We start from the raw sequence: 23024 nt of genomic DNA, 5'->3' as shown, positions 1-23024 counted from the left end.
CGATAAGAACCCGGATGTTGGGGAAAGTGGGTTGGAGGTGAGATGGGAGCACAAGGGAAAAAGTTTTGGGACAAGGGCTGCAGGGGGTGGGCGGGTGCGGTAATTCTCCACCTGCATGGCTACGAGTGCCTGGATTGAGTCCATTTGGCGCTCCATGATGCTTATCAGCCGCTACGTGCTTTGGTGCCAGCGATCCGAATTCTGCTGGCGGACCCTCCTTTCACTCTCCCACCACTCCTGCACTTTTTGATTTTCATTAAGGAAGTGCTGCATGACTTCATGCAGCATGTCCTCTTTGCTTCTACGTGGACTCTTCCTGATTCTTTGCAGCCTCTTGGCCAGTGATAACATGGATGGCTGAGATCTCAAGTTTGCATCTGTAAAGGCAAAATGCAACACTTAACAGAGGCAGCATTGTTCACACCAGACAGAGCAATGATTCCCCAGAACTTAAGGAACTTAAGCACAGTCTACACAATAGCATAATTTGCTCATCCCAAAGCGAGCACACACAACCCACAGGAGCCCCAGAATGGTGAGTAAGCACAGGGTCAAGGGAGACTAATTGTTTCATGTCTGTACTGTCCTCTGGGTTTCTGTGCCTTGGGGAGAGCCAACAGCTGCAGGGGGCCCCTATACTGAACACTGTCCCCACATTTTCCACAGGAGTTTATCCTGAAAGATATCTCACTGCTGAGGGTGACCTGGGAATCAAGGGAGGGTCTTCTACTACAATGCGGCTTCCGCCCTGGCCCATATGCAGCTTGCCTGTGTGCAACAATGGTCCCCCCGCCCCTCACGGCACAGTGGCATAGCCATGTTCGCCTGACTGGAACAAGGACCAAAATGGCTCTCCCACAAAACCTGCACAAGCGCATTGCCCAAGTTCTGGCTGAGACCTTTGAAGAGATCACTGAGGCCGATTACCGCGATGTGAGAGAGCACATCAACGCCCTATTCTGCATCTAGGCATGCATGCAGCCCTAACCCTCCTTGCCCCAAGAGCCCGCACCGAATAACTTCCTTCCCAAAATAAAAGCCACTTACCGGGAACCTCCTCTGATGTTTGTCCTTCCCCAAGCACCAGCCGCCGCGACTGGCTACCTTCCTCCTGGCTTGAGAACAGTTCCTGGCTGCATGTATCTAGGGATACCGGGGTGTTTTCCTCCTCCTCCTCAGCACCCTCGCTCCCACTTTGCTCCTCCTCCTGCCTTGTTGGACTGGGCTCTGAAGTGTCCATGGTGGTACTCGGAGTGGAGGTGGGGTCACCCCCAAATATCACATCCAGCTCTTTGTAAAAATGGCAGGTCGTGGGGGCAGCACCGGAGCGGCTGTTTGTCTCGCGGGCTTTGCAGTAGACATTCCACAGCTCCTTCACTTTAACCCTGCACTGCATAGCATCCCAGTCATGGCCCCTTTCCATCGGTCCCTTGATATCTGCCCGAAGATATTGTAATTCCTACGGCTGGAGCGTAGCTGGGACTGGACAGCTTCCTCCCCACAAACACTGATGAGGTCCAGCACTTCACCATTGCTCCATACTGTGGATCGCCTGGCGTGTGGAGGCATGGTCACCTGGAAAGATTCGCTGAGAGCACTCCACGCCTGGCTGAGCAAACAGGAAGGGGATTTTCAAAATTCCCAGAGAATTTAAAGGGCGAGTCTGATAGTTGGTCACCTGAGGGCAGGGCAGTAGAGTTCAAACTGATGACCAGAGTGGCTAGCACAGGCATTGTGGGACACTTCTGGAGGTCGATTAGAGCGCATTAACAGAACAGGGCATCCAGCAAGGGCGCAGCAAATGTTATTCCACTCATCGAGGTGGAGTACCAGGAGCGCTCTAGCTGCGGACTCAGAGCGCTCTACGTGCCTTGCCAGTGTGAACGGGTCGTGAGTTAGAGCGCAGAGGGCTGCTTTAATGCGCTCTAACTCGCAAGTGTAGCCATGCCCTTAGTAACAATTTTTTATTTAGGCTAGATTTGAATTGGCCATCTAGAAATGAAAGATTTCACTTCTGATTACCAATTCACTGAACCACCCCCTGTGGCTAAAATATTACCAACCACTGAACCTCTGTGACTAAAATATTTTGATTTTGCAGAACCTAGGAAGATGCATTGATACATGTAGCCTGGTAATAACTAGCCAGGTGATGTAGCTCTCCATGCAAGCTGAAAATTAGCAGATTCCAAGGAAATGCATCAGTAATGTGCACAAATAGACCTACGAGACGGGGGAACAAAACGGAACAGATGAGAAAATGCTCTGGCAATGTACATTATCATTTAGGTGTAGCAAGCCACAATAGTGGGGAGCAACTTGCTTTCCAGGGAACGGAGGGGGAAACTGTGGTTTTTAATAGGTGGCACTAACTTGTTAAGGTGAGAATTGGGTTAAGCTGTTTTGAACTCTTGCTGGCTTTTGGGTGTCTTTGTGGTTTCCCTCCACTTTCTAGTAGCACACTGAGTCCTGCACTTGGCAGATGATTCTGTTTAATGCTGCCATTTATTTTTCTAACTAGGGACAAATCTATCCTTGGCATAACTCCATTGGAGTGAATGGAGTAACACCAGGGATCAATTTGGGCCTATTAAGTTTTTATTCACGCTGTTGCTTTTGGCAGTGTGGCATAAGCAAACAAGGCTGACGCTCAGGATTGGCAATTCTTCATGAATTAGTTTCTTTTGAGGACAAATATGCATCATGTAGGTCTGTTAGTATTTTTCTTATATCAAGGAGACAAGATCTAATATTTTTGTATAAACTGTAATTAACAAAAATGTCTTGATTAATCAGAATTTGGGGTTATTTTAATCACCAACTGATCTGACATTTCTGCTGATCATTAAAAAATCGCAAGAAAGATCAAGCCCCAGGGCATTTCCCATAGAATAATGACTAGCTGAGTTATTTTGCCTTTGGCCATTAACCTGAGCTGATTATTAAATCCTCAGCAAATGCATGGGCTCTGGTCATTAATGCTAATCTAATACCTTTGCTTTTTGAATGATGTAGAAAAGCAGCAATTATATCTTTTTCTCACATTCTGATCTATTGTTACTCCAGAATGGCACAAGGACACTCAGCTACTTTTAATAAGGAAGCAATTTTATTGAAATAGGGGTCCATTTGAAAGTGTGAAGTAACTTTGGAGACCTCCATTTTTAAATACCCAGGATCTGATTTTTCAGAGATGTTGAGCACCTACAGTTTTCTTTGGTTTCAGTCTGAATTGCAGGTGGACAGCGCCTTGGGAAATCAGGCTCAGCTTGGGCAGTTGAAAAAGGAGGCACCCCAATTATTATTATTTTTTTTTAATTTGGGCCTTATTGGCTACTCCTGCAGTTGGTCTGATTTCTCCTTTATGATTGGAACACGCTATCTGTGCCTTGTTTCAAAAGGTGAAATTAGTGCTGATTACAGCACTGGATTGATAGCCCCCAGTGAGTAAGGCCCAGATCCACAAAAGGGATTTAGGCATTGCAATGCTGAGCATCACAGCACCAATCTTTTAAGTGCCTAGAAAACCACAGGAACAGCACCGGGATCCACAAAGCCTGGGTTCAGCACCTAGGTTTCCATACAATTGTAACCCCTGCTTGCGCGAAGTGGCACTTTGTCCCCCTCTAGTGGTAAATAGGCCAACTAGAGATTGATGAGCCTGCTAGAGGCTTGGCTACCAGACACGTGTTTTTTAGCTCATGCAGAAGCTCATGCATTTAGCTGCAGCAGTCCCAGGTTTGATCCCTGCTACCAAAGCCCCTGAGTCTCTCACAATGAATGGGAAGAGATAGGCACCTTCAAATGCAATCCAAAAAGCCAGCCCACTGGGCGGGGAGCTGCCTAAGTTAGCCAGTGGGAGATGCTGATGAGAGAGGTGTTTGCTAAGCCCCACCTCTCTCTCAGGATTTGGTGCCTAAGTCCCACTCTAAAGCCCTATCTCCACAGGCCAAGAGATGAACAGACAGTGGCAGTTTACATTCCTCCGGGCTGGCCAATCACTGTGTCACACATCTGTGGGAGCTCAGTAGAGGGTAGTTCATTTTCCAAGTCAATTAAATCCCTAGGTTCTCTGCTGGGACTGCCAACAAGTAAGGGTGTCTGCAGAGCTGGTGCCAATAGAGATGGTGGGTAGGATCCATGATGATACTTAGGCATCTAAACCCCAGACTCAGGCACCTAAGTCTCGAGTTTATGTGCCTAACTCCCGGTTTTGGCTGCACTGCGATCCACAAAACTCTTGACGAACCCGGTAGGTGCCTAAACTCTCGGCACCTATGTTTTCAGAGGAAAAGTTGCTTAGGCACTTAAGTTACTGCCTCTGGGCACGTGCATGGCTGCCTCCCCATGACTGTTCCACTGTGCATAAATAATTAAATAGTCATTGTTTCAGAGCATGTGAATGACTCTGTAGACCAGTGGTTAGAACCCCGTGGTGAGAGACCATGGGTCTGGTCCAGTCCCCCTGCTCCAATCACACTTTCATTATTTATTCACACAGCAACAGCTGAGATTGAGGGAGCCCCGCATCCCTATTCCATAGTTCTGTGGTTAGAACACTCTCCTGAGAGGTGGGGGACCCTTGTTCCAAGTCTTTGTCCTCCTTAGGCAAAGGGGGGAATTGAACCTGCGTCTCCCACATCTCTGGTGAGTACGCTAACCAGGTGGGCTAACGGTTATAAGGTGGGCACCATCATCTCCTCCTCCTTTAGCTATTTTGTGTGGAGTGCCTAACTCACTACCACAAGAATCACCTTAGGCAGCAGGTTCCCACTCATGGATCACTAGGCAGAGCTAAGTGTCTTTTTCCGAGAGATGGGCAGGGCTTGGTACACACCCCTCTCGTTGGCACCTCCAATTGGCCAATTTAGGCAGCTCCACACCTAGCGCACTGGCTTCTGTGGATGGCATTCTTAGGTGCTTGGCTCTCCCCATTCATAGTATAGGGAGCTTCAGTGCCTAACTTGGCTTTGTGGATCTTAGTGTTGTTCCTGTGATTTTCTAGGTGCCTAAAAGTTAGGTGCTGTGATGTTCAGTGTTGAAACACTTAAATCCCCTCATGGATCCCAGCCAGTGTTTTTTGTTATGTGGACACTTCCTACCCACTAGGACCTGGGAGACCACCACCATTCATTTCCACATATCTGCCTTATAATATAAAACAACTTATTTTAGTTTTCATTTCCTGCAACATTTACTCTGTAGTACTAGTTGCAGACACTTAAAAATGTAGGTGTTAATGGGATTCATATCAGTTGTGTTTCTTATACAGAAGAAAAGCTATCATAAACACAAAACTAAGAAAGGAGGAAATCTTCTTTACTGAATCCTTTGACTCATGCCTTGAACTAATAAACACAGCTGTCTGTTTGGAAAGAAGCCATTAAATCTGTTGGTTTATTAGCTGTTAGCAGTGGCATCAAACTCTTGCTTCACTGTCTTTTTAAAACAAGCAAAGTTTTTTTTTAAAAATCTGCATCATACCAAAGCTACGTTAAATTGGCTTTGCTATTTTTGTAAATACCACTCTATGCCAATCAGATGTGAAGTTATCCTGGGAAATCTACATGATGTTTGCTTCTGCCTGGCCACATCCTGGGCCCATTGAAGTCAATGGGGGTTTTGCAATCGTATTAGGACATGGCCAAATGTCATTAGGGGACTGTGTGTGATGAATCATCTGTAATCTGTGACTAAGTGACAGTGATGTGCTCAAGCACTGTAGTAAAACTCTGGGTTCACAGCAACACCACAAAACCAAGGTGCCACTGAACATGCAGAAGCTGACCAAGTGGTAGTTGTTGGGATGGGAATTATTAGTTAGCCAAGACACAGCATGCATGAATGTGGGTTTTCATGTAATATGTCATGGAAAAACCTAATAGGTTCTCCATTAGCTCCAGTCACTGATTTTAACTTTAATCAGATTTTGCTTTGGAAATAAATAAAATTACAGATATAATATATAGTGGATTGTTTGATTGCTGGGCACTAGCAACAGCAATTGTTAGGCTGTTGTTAAGATTGTTCAAGACTTTCCATTCTAAGACTTTCTTTTCAGATGATTGTAACTTTCTGAAACGTTCACCTTAGTGACCAAAGTTTTCCAGGTGTGGTTTTTCTCTGAGCGTGACATTTTTTTGGAAAGTTTGAGCAAAAGCTAGTCTTTCATTTGTGGTTTTCAGCACACAGAGTGTGAAAGAGCACTTTCCCCTTTATCATGCAGTAACGTGCGGCAAGAAATCAATAAGGTGCAGTGAGCAGTTAGGCCCCAGTTCAGGACAGCTTATCTATTTGGGACAGCATTTACCTGAAGTGTTGACTTCCCTGGAAGCACATGATTAAAATGTCAATGATTCATAGAGTTTAAAGCCAGAAGCGACCGCTAGATTATCTAGTCTGACCTCCCGCATGTCACAGACAATAGAAATTCAACTAGTCAGACTTCGAAAATCTGAACCAGTTTCTAGGTTCCAGTTTTACTTGGAATAAAAAAGATTCATCTTAAGTAGCTGGCAATATGTGTTCAACCCACTGGTCTGCGTGTGCAATGTACGTGCATCTCATGTTGTAAAGCTGATTATGGTTTAAGACATCCAGACAGTGCAATAACATGCAGACTTTTAAAAAAAAAAGTGGCCGAACCACATCTTATCATACTAGTAGATTTGGTATCAAATCTTCCCCTTCGTTTCTTAATGGTAAACCGTGCACAGTGTTTCTTCTGTTGCCTCAACTGCAGCTGATGTGCCAAAATTACAGAATCGTTCCTATCCTGCTGCATTGGGGCCGGGCTGATTTCACTATCATACCTATATTAGGTTTGTTAGAAGTCTGACCTGAACATCTCCAATAAATGTGATTGCAAAACTTCCATTAACAGTTTGTTTCATTGCTCCACCCATTCTTAGAGTAAAAATGTTTTTCCATAATAATTCACCTAAATTGTCCGCCTGCTGCTGACTCCCATTCCTCCCGACTCTGCTCTTCCTGCCCAGTGCTAATTGATTCTGGTCCTCTTTAGAAAATCCCCATGGCACATTTGCAGACAATAATCACAACACTGCCAAAACTTTTCTGTAAAATGGAACCCTTGGAGTTCTAGTAACCATTTTTTGAAAGCTGGCTGATGGAAAATAGGAAACTTGTGGACAATTACAGGGATTTTTTTAAATAAACATTTACAAACACATTTTCCTCCTTGACATTTTTTACAAATTGTATGAATTTAGTGCTTGTGAAAGATGATGGAATGAAAGTCCTGAAGTTTCAAACTGTTATTATTTGTATTGGAGGAATGCCTGGATGTGCCAGCCATAGGCATTATACCAAGGCATAGTGCGGGACAGTGCCTGTCCTGACAAGCTTACAGTCTAACTGGGCTGACCAAGGATAGGAGGGGAACCAAGGGGGTGACGTTATTTACCCAAAGTCATGCGGCAGCCAAGGGGCAGAACAAGGAACAGACTCCAGGTCTCCTGACTCTCGGTGCAGTGCTCTGTCAATACACCATGCTCCCTCAAAAGTGTCAGTTTATCCACAGACAAAGTGGGGGAGGTAATATCTTGGATCAGCTTCTGTTAGTGACACAGACACGCTTTCAAGCTTACACAGAACTCTTCTTCAGAGCCTCTGTTTATCCACAGAACATTCCGTGCCAGTGAAAGCTTCCCTTCACTATTGTGCCTAATCCCTGAGCGGGAGCAACCACTTCTAGGAGTGAGAACCCATTCACACCGTGGCTTCTCTGCTGTTTTGCAGCATGCTGTGTTACCCATTCACATACTGACTCACAGTTACTGACCCAGAACAAGACGGTGTAGTGTGAGGTCCTGTCTATGCTAACCTCTCAACCAAGTTTAGGAAGCAAGTTTAAGCATGCTTACCAAAAGGAATTCACTAAGGGTATTCTACGCTGGCAGAGTTACAGTGCTGGCAGTTACAACACTGCTCAGAGAGTGCTGGAGGGAAACCGCTGTTGTGTGTTCACACTGTCAACTGCCTGCGCAATAGCGTGTTCTCACTTGCGGCACTTGCATCAGTATTGGGAGCGGTGCACTCTGGGCAGCTATCCCACAAAGCATCTTTTCCTCTTCTCCTGCTAAGAATTGTGGGAAGGCGGTCGCAGGGCATCCTGGGTCCTGACCCAATGCCCTGTGATGCATTGCTTTGCATCCCAGCAATCCTTGTGCTTACGGCTGCATTTGGCACCAGCTTTCAACAGTTTGTATACTGCGTGCTCTGCCTCTTCGGTCTGCAGGAATGGATCCCACACTGTTGACCAACATGCTGCTCGCTCTCACTAACACGTCACGAGTGGCAGTGGCGTTATTCCTTAAACTACAAAGGCAGGAGGAATGTGACATTGATCTCACCACACATAGTATCTACAACATGAGATTGCTTGTGGCATTCACAGAGGTGCTGACTACAGTGGAACACCGCTTTTGGGCTCGGGAAACAAGCACTGAGTGGTGGGAACACATCATCATGCAGGTCTGGGATGATGAGCAGTGGCTGCAGAACTTTCGGATGAGGAAAGCCACATACATGGGACTGTGTGATGAGCTTTCCCCCACCCTGCAGTGCAAGGACACAAGAATGAGAGCTGCCCTGTCATTCGAGAAGCACATGGCGATTGCACTATGGAAGCTGGCAACTCCAGACTGCTACCAATCAGTCGCTAACCAGTTTGGAGTGGGAAAGTCAACTGTTGGACTTGTGTTGACGTAAGTGTGCAGGGCCATTAATCGCATCCTGCTCCAAAAGACCATGATTCTGGGCAATGTGCGTGATATTGTGGATGGCTTTGCACAAATGGGCTTCCCTAACTGCGGAGGGGCGATAGATGGGATGCATATTCCAATTCTGCCACCAGGCCAACTAGCCACCGAGTACATTAATCAGAAGGGGTATTTCTCTATGATTCTCCAGGTGCTGGTGGATCACAGTGGGCGTTTCACAGACATTTAAGCAGGCTGGTCCGGAAAGGTGCATGATGCATGCATCTTTTGGAACACTAGCCTGTTCAGGAAGCTGCAAGCAGGGACTTTCTTCATGGACCAGAAGATCACTGTAGGAGAAGTCAAAATGCCCATTGTGATCCTGGGAGACTCTGCCAACTCCATATAAAGCCATAAACGGGGAACCTTGACAGCAGCAAGAAGTGGTTCAACAACAGGCTGAGCAAGTGCAGAATGACTGTGGAGTGTGCTTTTGGCCGTTTAAAGGCCTGTTGGCGCTGTCTATGTGAGAGGCTGGACCTGGCCGATGACAATATTCCTATGCTTATAGCCGTGTGCTGTATGTTCCATAATATTTGTGAAGGGAAGAGTGAAAGCTTCACTCAGGGCTGAACTGCTAAGGCTCAGTGCCTGGAGGCTGAATTTGAACAGCCAGAGACCAGGGCTATTAGAGGGGCACAGTGAGGGGCCATAAGGATCAGGGATGCCTTGAGGCAGCAATTTGAAGCTGAAAGCCACTAAGATGTGTTGCTATGCTCGGGAGTGCAGTGCTTGTAATGCTAGGAGGTGATTGTGATTGGTGCAGATGATGTACTTTGAATGTGTAAGAAAATTGCTTGTTCCTTTGCAGGGCTCTGTTTGCTTTCAATTAATGGAATAAAGATTGCTTTCTAACCAAAACAATTCTTTATTAAAAAACAACAACCAGAGGAGAGAAACAAACAAAAAACATGTCAGCACTGTGGGTGGTGGAGGAAGGGAGGGTACCAGGAGGAGGTGGGGTCCCAGGATGGTTAGAGATTTGTGTATGTCCAGGTATCATATCCAGCCTTCTCCTTTGGAGTACAGTGCAGCGGGTACTCTACTACAGCAGGGCTAAACTGCAGAGTGACCGGTGCTGAGTGCAGTGGGTACTGGGAGTCCTCAGTGCTGGACTGTGATGAGACAGGAGTGGAATGCAGCGGGTACAGACTGGAGCCAGGAGGTTGATAAGAGTGTGTTGGTGGAGCCTGGCGGGTGCATGGGAAAGAGTTTTGTGACAGCAGCTGCAGGGGACGGTGAGCACAGACTGCTTGGTTTGCAGTGCTAGTAGCGCCTGGAGTGTGTCCGCTTGGCGCTCCATAACGTTTAAGAGCCACCCCACGGCTTCGTTCTGGTGTGCCACATTCTCCTTTAAGTCCCTTTTCTCACTGTCCCAACACTCCTTCAATTCTTGTTTTTTGGCCACGGTGTGCATCATGACCGTGCAGAAAGTCCTCTTTAGTTCTTCGTGGCCGCTTTCTAATTCTGTGCAGCTGTTCAGACAGTGATAACAATATATATATATATATCTCAAAGAAGTGGAAGGTACCCTGAAAGGTTATTGAGTCCAGCCCCCTGCCTTGACTAGCAGGACCAAGTACTGATTTTGCCCCAGATGCCTAAGTGGCCCCCTCAAGGATTGAACTCACAATGCTGAGTTTAGCAGGCCAATGCTCAAACCACTGAGCTATCCCACCGACCGACCAAGGGAGGCTGGGCTCCCAAGGTCATATCTGTGAAGCCAAAATGCAACATTTTACAGAAGCAGTATTGTCTGCACCACACAGACCACTGATTTAAAGCACAGCCACTATTCACATACCTGTCACCAACTGGCTGACCCCAGGCAAGCACACATGAGTCACAAGACCCCCAAAATGGTGAGTAACCGCAAGGGCAGGGGAAATCAGTGTTCCAGGGCAGTACTGTACACTGGGCACGTGGTTCTTGGGGAGATCCAGCACTGTAGGGGGGGGCTTATAATCATCACTGTCCTCAAATTTTCCATAGGCTGTGTTCATTATGGAAGATATCTCACTGCTAAGGGTGAGCAGAAAATCAAAGGAGGGTCTTCTCCAAGACTGTAGCTTCCGCCCCGGCCCTTATGCGGCTCGCCCGTGTGCAGCAATGGTCCGTCCCCCCAGTGACGGCAGAGTGGCGTGGGAAAGTTACCCTTAATGGGGCAAGAAACAAAGTAGGTCTGCCAAAGAGTTTCTTGGAGATCTCTGAGGCAGATTCCCGTGAAGTGAGGGAGTCAATCAACACCATGTTCTGCCACTCAGACTAGGCATGTGGTGATACGTGCATCATACAGACACAAGCCTGCTTTCTGCAACCTTCTGCCCTCAACAGCTCACTTCAGCGATTCCCAAAATCAAAGCCACTCACCAGCAAACCTCTCCTGTTTGCGCTTCACCAAGATCCGACAGCTGTGACTGGGTAGCCTCCTCCAGGGTAGAGAAGAGCTCCTGGCTGCATGCATCTCTGACCTCCGAGTCGTCCTCTGTCTCTGGGTCCCCCTCCCACTCCACATCCTCATCCAAGATTTCCTCCTCCTGACTCAGTCCACTCTCGACTGGCACGCAAGCCACTGAAGTATCCACAGTGGCCTTCCCATTAGAGGTGGGGTTGCCACCGAGTATCACGTCCAGCTCTTTGTAGAACCAGCAGCTCATGGGTGCAGCACCGGAGCAGCGGTTTGCCTCCCGTGCCTTGTGATAGGTGTTCTGCAGCTCCTTCACTTTAACCCTGCACTGCAGTGTGTCCCGGTCATGGCCCCTTTCTGTCATGCATCATGAAATCTGTCCATAGGTATCATCATTCCTACAGCTGGAGCGCAGATGGGACTGGACAGCCTCCTCTCCCCAAATGCTGATGAGGTCCAGCAGCACGGCATTGCTCCAAGCGGGGATCGCCTGATGCATGGAGCAGGCATGGTCACCTGGAAAGATGCGCTGAGACCATTGCATGTGTCACCGAGCAAACAGGAAGAGGACTTTCAAAATTACCAAGGAATTTAAGGGGTGAGGCTCATGGCTGGTCACCTGATGGCAGGGCAGTAGAGTTCAAACTGATGACCAGAGAGGCGAGAACAGGCATTGTGGGACATCTCCTGGAGGCCAGTCACAACTCTGTAATCGACCAGGGAGTCTATACTAGCACCGTGGCGCTGTAGCCCCAGCGCAGAAAGCTGTACGCCTCTTGTCGGGGTGTTTTTTACGGCGCTGCAACTGCACAGTTTCTGCTCACTAAGTGGCTTGGCAGTGTGTATACCTTGGGAGTTACACCTCAGAAAGCTGCTTTACTGAGCAGAAACTTGCCAGTGTAGACCAGGCCTTATAGTGTAGTGGGCTAGTGTGGATGGGTCCAAAACATGTTTGATGGTAGCAACACTAGGTGCAATCCCCAGAAAGTCATTTAGGAGGTAATGTTCTTAGATGCCAAATATTCTACTTCATTTATTGAAGTGCTGGGTATATCGGGTTACCTAATTCTTTCCCATCTCTTCCCCACCACCACCCTACAGATAGATAAATACCAAAGAGATAGAAGTTCAGTTTGTAAAAGAGAAAACTCAGTCCAAATCTCATACATTTCTTTAAGCTATCATAACCCCTTCTGACCTGAGTGGTTTTCATTCGGGGTCTGGCAGGATGTCTCCATTAGGAGGAGAAATTGATGATAGAGTTAAGTATTTGGTGGAGGGCAATCCTGTTTATTTACAAAGAATGTTCACAAAGTCCTGTTTCCCTCAAACCAGTAAGAAGCAAACAGCAGGAGGCAGTTTTTTGCTCATAGTTGCAAGCCTCTTTCCAGCCAGCACTCTGCTCAAAAAGCCTTCTCTCTTTGCTTTCCCTCAGGGCCATGGTTCAAGTGCTTCTTTTGCTGTTTTCTGGCTTTCAAACTGATTTCTCTTGGCTTTGTGCTGGCCTCACCATCTGCTCTCCGATTCTGTTTTTTAATTCACACACAGACAGCTATCACCAAAATCAGTTCCCAGCCCCTGCATTTGCATTCAGTCTGGTCTTTGAGTATTGGCTTCTGCTATCACTAAAGCAAAAGGGCATTTAACTGTTCCCTCATTTAGCCTGGATGGCAGGCAGCTAGCATATACCCATTAGCTTCCATGAGGTTTGTAATTGCCCATAGATTAAGGATATGCACATTTGCCTGGAGCTACCCAAGCTCCTGCATAACTTCTTGTGTAATATAAAAATGGAATGCAGTTTAATATATGTGTATATGTATATATACAAATATGTGCATTCACATACACACACAGGGTTTTTTTTAAGTTGATGACTATAAGCTGGCATTTAAAATAAATCTCCCTTCTCACAGTTACATATAGTATCACTAAAGATGACTGTGCAAGGATTTAATCAAAAATCACAAGATATGTTAATCAAGTAAGAGGGAGTCTTTAACAATTTAAGCTACAGTAAGTGAGGAGCTATTTTAAATAAACAACAGAAAGCACATCTGTTTCCCCCTGAATTTGTTATGTTAATCTTTAACACAGGACCCCCTGCTAGGTAAAAGTTAAACTTCAGGAAAACATTTTAACACCCACATGTTTTTCTTTGTGTCTGTCTTGTCCCTGCTTCATTTTTGTCTGGTGGAGATGTGGGAAGAAAGATAATGGGACAGCTTTTGCTGTTACTGAGGTAACTCAATTGACTTCAGTGGAGCTATTCTGGATTTACAGTGGTGTAAGTGAGAGCAGAATGTGGGTCAAGTTGTCTAAGTGTCACTTCCTGTCATGTGTTTCTTGGACACTATTTACTGGGCCATGCAACTGACAATGATATAAACAACTGGAACATGTAAAAACCAAATGGGACACAGTAACATTCATCTTTATTTACTGACATTCTGATCAGGAGTATTTTAAGAACTGAGCTGGAGTCATGAATTCCAACCAAGGAAACAAAGGACAGAGGTAGAAAACTGTATCCAAAAGCAATATATGTCTCAAATACTATTTTCTTTTTCCCACTGTTATTTAAATATGATGCATTTTCCTCCTGTTTCTAAAAAGCCAGGACCAAGTACAAGAGACAATACTGGAAGTGACAGAATGAGCATTCAGGCAAAATCATCTGGAAATGAGAGATAATTATGCTTTGCAGAGTGCTTCCTGTAGGACTAGGAGAGATAATGAAGGCCTGTGGGAGAAAATTAGTCTTTTCTTTCCCACTCAACCAGTGATTTACAGTCTAATGGGCCTCCTGTCCGACAATTAATGTAGTTTGAGAACAAACTGAGAGATACTACAAGTAGACAAGTTGAATACCTGTAGGGATTCCCCAATCCAAGTATATCACAGGCCTAGATCAGCAGATCTGACAAGCAAAGCACATGTCAGAGGACAAGGGCATCAGTTTATGTTAAAGACTGTTCCACACAGGCGGACAGGGCTTGAGGTGGGAGGACTGGGGAAGAAAGGCTTTCCGTTCTTTAATTGTGGGTGTTCTTTCTTCCCCTCTGAGCACATCCCCATGGTATTTAAACAGACACTCAAGTTTTTTAAAAGGGCAATTAGTGTAAATCACGTAGCTCAATTGACTTTAATGCACATACCCCAATTTACACCTCAGCTGGTAATGAAGCCAGTGGAGCTACCATGATTTACATCAGCTGCTTATCTGGCAATATGTATTTAAAGTTTTCTGACCTACACTAGTAATAACACTTTGCATGATTAAAACCGAAAACAGTTTATATATATATATTGCATTTCTTTCAGCTTGGACAATGAAAATAGATTAGTCAGTTTCACTTGTGTGGCTAGTCAAATTCACTTGCTGGTTCTCATACACTAGTCCTATGTGGCAATGTTTGGGATAAAACACCGTGAGTGACTATTTAATTGTTTAAAATAAAAATTGTGCTGGGGTAAAGAAAAAAAATTCATAAACAGTTTTACTGGTGTAATGTTTTGTCAGCAAGTTGGATGGAGCCTGATTATGATCTCATAAGGTTTTACCCCAGTGTAACTCCACTAATTTCAATGGAATTATTATTGGTTTACACCAATGTAAGTGAGATCAGGATCAGGTCCACACCTACATTTGCAGCTAAATTTGATGCGTTTCCTTTTACGCATTGGCTACAAACTTCTTTTTCATTATGTCTTCTACCCTTTGTTCATAAATACCTACAGTCCCTAATGTCAGTAAGTGTAACTCCAAGCTGGGCTTTCTTACTTATCACCGTGCGAGCTCTGTATTTGGGTGATTGGTTGGAGTGATGAGGGAAGAGATCAGACATTTAGGTGAAATTCTGGCCCTGCTGAAGTCAATGGCACTTTGCCAATGAATTCAGCAGAGCCAAGATTCCACCCTTCATTTATAACATCCTCATGGTACTTGACTCTTATTTGCTCTTTTTGTTATATGGTAATAAAAACTGTAAGGTTTAATCATCACTTCTGATTTTTCATGTCCTATCTTTTTTGGTTTTCTTCTCATTTTACACACTGGCAAGAGAAGGGAGGAGGAGTCAGGGTGGGACACTTGACTAGAAAGTGGGGGAAGGGAACAGTTGCTACCTTTATGGCACTTTGAGCCAGAGATGTGAAAACAATGTGATATATTTCAAACTCTCTTTTAAGCAGCCTCTGAATCAAGACTAAAATCATGCCAGAGTCCACTGAAGCACAGCTCAAGCTCCTCGAGTGGCTATCAGTAGCATCCCCTAGCCTGCCCGATCAGTCAATACCAGCAGCTGTTTCCATGGCTCCTGTCACGTAAGTGCACGCTTCCAGAGAACTCCTTAAACATTTCTACTAATCCTTCTCCCAGTTCAACATCTGCACTGCCACGGATGGGCTGTGATCTGTTCTGTCCTTTGTTTTAATAGTATCCAGGTGTAAATAACTCTACATGTGCTTCATTTCCTGAATGCAATTGTTCAGGGACAAATCTACCCTATGAGAAAGGGAAGGATTTCCCCACAGAAGTTGGGCTTTTTGTCTTTTCCAGATGAAAATAAACTGGGCAAAACACTAGTGAATATGCTGGAAGGGACAGCCTTGTCCTGGCAGCCAGGATGGACAAGATGGCTTCCTGTGTCTTTGTTTTCCTCTGATTGCTTTGATTATAATGACTGAATGAGGAAGTCATAGTGATTGTGTGGCTCAGATGTCTGGGATCCATCTTCAAAGCACTTGGCAAACATACATTTATCCTCACAATGCCCCTGTGATGAAGGTGGCAAGTATCTTTATCTTCATTTTACAAAAGGGGAAACTGAAGCAAAGTTCAATGGATTTGTTTCAGGCCACAGAGATAGTTAACTTCACAGCTGGGGTGCAACTTCAGAGCTTGCAGACCTTGCACTAGCCCACTGAACCCTACAGGTTTGTGCAGCGAAAGCTGCAGCAGTAGAGACATGCCATTTCCTGAAGGATGATTTTGTAGCTTGCTGCCCGGAGCTTGTGTATTGGGACTGTCCCACTGCTCTGCATTGCTTAATAGAACAACTCTAGTCTCAGGATCACGGTGTAGTAGTGTATGGAACTTCACTACTGCTCTAGGAGAAATGAATGGGGCTTACAATTGCTACAGTCCTGCAGTCCAGACAATAAGATGAACACCATCTTATACCCTACAGTCTGGTTTGAATGGATAATAAATGGCTCGAGGAAGGAAGCGTCTTGTTTTCATTGCCCTCCTGCAGATCTCTTCTATAATGGTCCCAATCCTGGATCTACTGAAATCAGAGGCAAAACTACCATTGGCTTCACTGGGAGTAGCATTTGGCCCATTATACATATAGATACTAAAAGTGAGGCCATGTCTACGCTACCACTTATGTCAGGGGTGTGAACCCTCCCCCACACCGCACACACACACACAAGCGACATAGGTTTCACCGACATAAGTGGAAGTGGACAGCACTATGTGGGTGGGAGATGCTGACATAACTACTGCCGCTCGTTGGGAGTGGTTTAATTTTGTCGACAGGAGAGCTCTCTCCTGTCCACCTGGAGTGGCCACACAGGAGATCATACAAGCAGTGCAGCTGTGCCACTGTAAGGTCTCTAGTGTAGACACAGCCTGACTCTACTCCTAACTCCTTTCCAATCTGAAAAGTTTCCTTCTTTATCTCTGGCCAACCTTCTTCTCCTGCTTTTAAGCCAGTTTTCCATCCCAACTACTATTTTATCTTCTCCTCCATGACTTTTTACTAAAGCCATTAATCTCCAGTGTGGAAACCTGTCAAATGCTTCCGGAAAATCAAAATATACTGCCCCCACTAAATTCCCCTTATCTATCATGGCAGCAGTATCTTCAAAGAATTCCAGCAGGCTAGTTAAGCATGACGTGACCTTCCCATGCCTGAGTCTATACTGGCTTTCTTTAATCAAGCTTGGTTTTCCTAGGTGTTCTCCCAACACATGCCTTCAAATAGCTCCCAAGATTTTTCCCAGAACAGATGTCAAGCTCACTAGTCTGGTTTGTCTTTTCCCCTGCTTTTAAAAACAGAGTCGTCTTTGCCATTTTCCAAATGGCATGAAACATTTCAACAATTTGGGAACTTTACAAATATCAGTTACTGGTTCACTGATTTCTTTGCAGACTCCCTTAAATATTCTTGTGTGTGTGATATGTAGCCATACAGCTTTGTCATTTCTAACCAAGTGTGGTGGTGTTTGTACACTAGACAGCTAGCTAATACCGTCTCTTACATTTCTATTCTATTCTGACGCCTATACTGCACCCATCACTGCAGTATCTGAGCACTTCCAGTGGTGCATTAAGCAACGTGACTACACATCTGCCATATGTTGTTTGTTCTTTCATCCTCTTGTTGATCTTTGATATGGGCAGAGCTCTGTTCTTCAATCAACCTTTAATGCTGCATTTCCCTTATTCTCCTGACATAAATTATCCACTTCTTAAATAATCTACTGAAATATATAACAATCGTTTCTATTTGTGTAGCACAGTTCATCTTTGGAATTTAAAGCCTTAAAGCCAGCTAAATCAGCTTCTTCCAGTGTTTGTAAATCCCTGAATGGCATAGAGCCAGCATACCCATCTGTTTGCCACTCCTGGCCCTTGTCCCCAGTATAAGGGGGGTATGTCAGGGACAGGGTTTGGAGGCAATAACTTCTGCCCACTACCTGTCTGCTGGAATGAACTCTGGAGGCCATGAGCAACTGGGTGTAAAACAGAGCAGCTTCGAGGTTGCTCTGTCTTGCTCCAGAGCCCAAACTAATGTTTTACTGCCCAGAATCTTAGCTATTGCTCCATTTTACACTGTCCACCAGTCAGGAAAGGATAATATTGGAGAAGAATTCCAGCTCAGTTCACAATTAAGAGTAGGGTACAGACAGAATGCCAGCTGGAGGATAAAAATACTGTTCAAAATATTAAGTTTTGACCAGATTCAGTTGTTACCCCCACTTGTTTCTAGCCTCTCTTACTATTCTTTTAGTTCTGTTTCTCAGCCCAGGAAGTGCTAAGCTTGACACACACACATTTAATTTCAAGTGTAGCAAGATCATTGATGGTAAAACACATATGAATTCTGGATGGATGAATATATATGCACATGGCTTTCTGTTAGACTCATGTATATGCATTATGATAATGACAACTTTATTCATGAATTTCTATTGGGAAAAGATCCATAGCCAATATTAATAACTAGTCTTATGTTAAGTTTGTAAATTCATGTATTAATTAATTAGAGTGAGCCAGAAGAAATGAACAGCCAGCTGCAGGCCAGTTTTGGAGGGAAAGGTCTGCATTTGCGGGGAGCTAATGTTTGTCTCTTTAATGGACCCAATCTTGGTCCTATTGAAATATGTTTAGGTTTTGCTGTTGGCTTAAATTGGAGCAGATCCAGGTTCAATAGCTGTATCTCAGCAATGTGAAATCTAAGGAACTTGGATATTATTATTCCCCCAGCATCCTAACAACAAGTATTGACATCTGCATCAAAAATTAACTTATAAAGCCTGCGCTGTAGTATGAAGGTGTCATATCAAATTCATAGTTAAGATTGCACTGAGATTTGCACTTAAAGTAGGGGTTCAACCTCTTTCTTTGTTATGTATGAATAATACAGTGCATCATCCCCAAACTTGCACCACTGCGTCTTTGAGTACAGAATGAATTTCCTGAGAATTTACAAATAAATCGGTTAGTTAGCGAGTTATTTTTAAATGGAACTTTTAAGGAATTTTTAAATGCTTTTCTCAGGTGCTTCTTCTAGCCAATAAATGGCTTGTTCTTAGCCCCTTAAACTTTCCACCCAGTTAAAAGTCATTGTAAACTGGTACATAAGCTATATTTCAATAAATCTGGTTGCAATTAAGCACAATTATCTATGATTATTTTATCTAATTGTTACAGTCAAGACCAGATCAACAGCTCAGGTCATTTCTAAGGAGCAGCATTATGATATCAGAGGTAACTCAGCCAATCATTACCATTCCTCTCCAATTGATTTGCATTTTACAATTCCATTGGCTGAAATGAGTCGATTCATGAGGGGCACTGTACACATGTCAAAAGATTTCATTGGTTGATTAGAATCATTGTGTCTCCCAAGGTGGCAGTGGGATTCAAGAGAATAAGGAGACATGGTGGAAGCAAGTCTCTTGATAAGAAGCTATCAGATGCAGGGACGTCCAGATGAGAAGAAGTTGTTCAGGAGCCTTGTTGGGATACAGGAAGATATGGCAAGAAGGAAGCCCAGTGAATCTCTTGTGATTTACAGTGGAGAGAATCCCCTCTGATGAACCTCAGTAGATTCTTTGTGCAGAGAAGGTAGGGAAATGCTAGTGCTTTCCCACTGCCTTCTCTCCTGCACTGGTAGCCAGGAAGGGACTGGAGCAGAAACTTCTATGGTGACTTCACATCACCTGATGTAGGTTCCTGCACAGGGGGAGTCCTCCAGTGGCCAGTTAGACTGAGGTAGTGGCTATTTTTTGGCCACTACTAGAGTAGTGCAAAGTAGCCTTAATGTATCAGTGAATCAAGCCTATTGACTTTGGTAGTTACACCTAATTTCCCTTAATATCAGTGAAAATGTCTCCCTCTGCTTATGCAAGTAAGTGATATGGTGCTGCTTTTTCCTGCAGTCAGGCACTTGAGTGATGGCTTCAAGGGCTTCCCCACAACACTTTCACTCCTTTTTTTTCCCCTACCTGAGTTAAGTACAATCTGATTTGAGTAACTTTTAACTAAGGAAATAAAATAATAATTTTGCGAAAGAGTTTTTAATTGTTCTAGCCCTTCTAGTCTCCCCACAAATGAATACTACTTCCCAGCTGACAAAGAAAAGGAGATTTCCAGAGGGATTTATCTACAATATATTCTGTTTGTTTCTATAGAACCCATGTGCCACTGAAAAAACCTAGGACTCTTCTGTAAATTAGATACAGAAATGCTTTCTCTTCTGAAGAATCTTTATAGAACTCTGTGAACTACTATAGCTTCCTTCTCTTTTTTACAAGCTGTTAACTGTCTTTGTTTTATCTCCTCATTCCCAGCCAAGAAAACAGATTAAACAGATGATTGTTTAAGAAAATAAATATATCCTGAGGTTGGTGAGCAATTGCTAGTGACTCCATAAGCCAACTCCTTCGTAAATACACAGCTCCCTCTCCAGACAACACAGACGCTTCCCCAGAATTTGTAGATTATCTATATTTACTTTTAGTTATTGTGAAAAGGACATTTGGCGATGGGTAGATTTTATTTCAGAAAGTCACTTGTTAACAGATGGTTTTCAGCAAACTGTGCATTATGGAGGAAAGAGGGTCTTGTGGATAAGGTACAAGAATGGGGCTTGGAAGATCTAGGTTCATTTTCAGGTTCTGGCATAGACTTTCTGTATGAACTTGGGCAAATTGCTCAGTCTTTCTGTGATCAGTTCCCATTTTTACATGTGGGGATATGTAGCGGGATAGTCCGATGACCAGCTGGCCTAGTGGTCAGGCAGCGTTTTTGCTGGCCTAATAGTCCCAGAGGGGGTCTGGCCAAATTGTATGCAGCAGGCCTCAAACCCTCCTGAGTGCTCTTAGCACTCCCCTTGAGGTTCCGCCAGGGCAGAGGAGCGGGGGGAGGAGAGGACCAAGGTAGGGAGAACTCAGGCCCACTCGCTCCACCAGGGCCATAGGGGCTTTGTCAAAGTGTCCAGACCAGTCATTTATCTACCCCCAAGTTACACTTTTTCCTGCTACTTCCTACCAGACTGGAGCATCTCTGCTTGGGGCATGGTCATTGGCTTAGAACACTTCACTTGGTCTGTTAGTGTCCTGTTCAAAGCCGCTTTTAGGGATTTCAGGTCCCTAAAGGTAGGTGTGTGTAGAATTTAATTCCCAGCTGCTACAGCAGCCTTAGCAAAGTTGACACCCCTCCTATCACAGCTCCCAGTGTTAGCCTTGCTTTCTGGTGCCATCAACAGCTCCTTCCCCGCCTTGCCTGGGCTACCAGCATCCTTCAAACTATTCCTCCACTGGGAACATGCCCTGCACTTGTTGAGGGGTGGGGCCTCCCTAGCCCAGTATTGCTCTACTCCTTGTCCTGGTTCAGCATGGGGTCTGTAGACTCCATCACAGGATACTAATACATCCTTTCTCCCAACCTTTGTCTTTCTTGTATGTATAAATTTTAAACTCTTGGGGACAGAGACTTACTCTTTCAATAAGGCCTTGGTCTCGGGCGCACACTTCTAAGTGCTACTGGAATACAAAAAATAAGTAATAGAGCTGGGTAAAAATTTTTGAATAAAGAGTTATTTTGTGGCTATTCAGCCCTGTCATGCGACATGCAGGCTTGCCTTTTTCAATCTGAGCCTCTTTTGTTTTCTATTGATTAAATGAAACTAAGGGTATGTCTACACTACAAGACTATTTCGAATCAACTTAAGTCAAATTTGTGGAATCGACCTTATGAAGTCGAATTTGTGTATCTACACTAATTCGACTGTGTGAGTCCACAGTAACGGGGCAAGCGTCGACTTTGGAAGCGGTGCACTGTGGGAAGCTATCCCACAGTTCCCGCACTCCCCGCTGCCCATTGGAATTCTGGGATTTCCCCCCAATGCATGCTGGGGGGGAAAACTGTGTCGAGGGTGGTCCTTGGTAACTGTCAGCATTCAACCGTCACTCCCGCCGGCGGGAAATCAGTTCGCGCACTTTTCCTGTTATAAGTGACAGCGCGGATGCCACAGCACTCCACTGCGATCATGGAGCCTGCTGCGATCATCGCTGCACTTATAGCCGTTGTCAACTCCTCGCACCTTATCGTACACCTCTTCAACAGTCAGATGCTGAGAAATCGGGCGAGGAGGCAACGGCAGCGCGGTGAGGACATGAAGTCTCAGACTGGCACAGACCTGTCAGAAAGCACGGGACGCCGCGCCGTGGAGATCATGGTGGCAATGGGTCATGTTCATGCTGTGGAACGGCGATTCTGGGCCCGGGAAACAAGCACGGACTGGTGGGACCGCATAGTGCTGCAGGTCTGGGATGAATCACAGTGGCTGCGAAACTTCAGGATGCGTAAGGGCACTTTCCTTGAACTGTGTGACTTGCTGTCCCCTGCCCTGAAGCGCAAGGACACCAGGATGCGAGCAGCCCTGACAGTGCAGAAGCGAGTGGCCATAGCCCTCTGGAAACTTGCCACGCCAGACAGCTACCGGTCAGTAGCGAACCACTTTGGCGTGGGCAAATCTACCGTGGGGGTTGCTGTGATGCAAGTAGCCCACGCAATCGTTGAGCTACTGCTCTCGAAGGTAGTGACCCTGGGAAACGTTCAGGTCGTCATAGCTGGCTTCGCCGCGATGGGATTCCCAAACTGCGGTGGGGCTATAGATGGGACTCACATCCCTATCCTGGGACCGGCCCACCAGGCCAGCCAGTACATTAACCGAAAGGGCTACTTTTCAATGGTGCTGCAAGCACTGGTGGACCATAGGGGACGCTTTACCAACATCAACGTCGGGTGGCCGGGCAAGGTTCATGACGCGCGTGTTTTCAGGAACTCTGGTCTGTTTAAACGCCTCCAGGCAGGTAGTTTCTTCCCGGACCACAAAATAACTGTTGGGGATGTGCAGATGCCTACAGTGATCCTCGGGGACCCAGCCTACCTGCTAATGCCCTGGGTCATGAAGCCCTATACAGGCGCCTTGGACAGTGAGAAGGAACTCTTCAACTACCGGCTGAGCAAGTGCAGAATGGTGGTGGAGTGTGCTTTCGGACGTCTCAAGGGGAGATGGCGGAGCTTACTGACT

The 23024-nt window shown here is 45.3% G+C and overlaps 1 long non-coding RNA gene across 1 annotated transcript in view; it reads left to right on the top strand.

Moving 5' to 3' along the window:
- Positions 1-15477, top strand: part of LOC123365613 — an 89864-nt gene extending 74387 nt beyond the window's left edge. Inside the window, exon 3 of the long non-coding RNA XR_006577661.1 lies at positions 15385-15477. This is a non-coding gene — a long non-coding RNA (uncharacterized LOC123365613). The remainder of the gene's footprint in view (positions 1-15384) is intronic.
- Positions 15478-23024: the final 7547 nt, after the last annotated feature.

The sequence above is a fragment of the Mauremys mutica genome, chromosome 3 (assembly GCF_020497125.1).
Source record: "Mauremys mutica isolate MM-2020 ecotype Southern chromosome 3, ASM2049712v1, whole genome shotgun sequence".
In the NCBI taxonomy this organism is placed as follows: domain Eukaryota; kingdom Metazoa; phylum Chordata; order Testudines; family Geoemydidae; genus Mauremys; species Mauremys mutica.
Note: the sequence above shows the minus strand (reverse complement) of the source record. Positions and strands in the feature narration are given on the sequence as shown.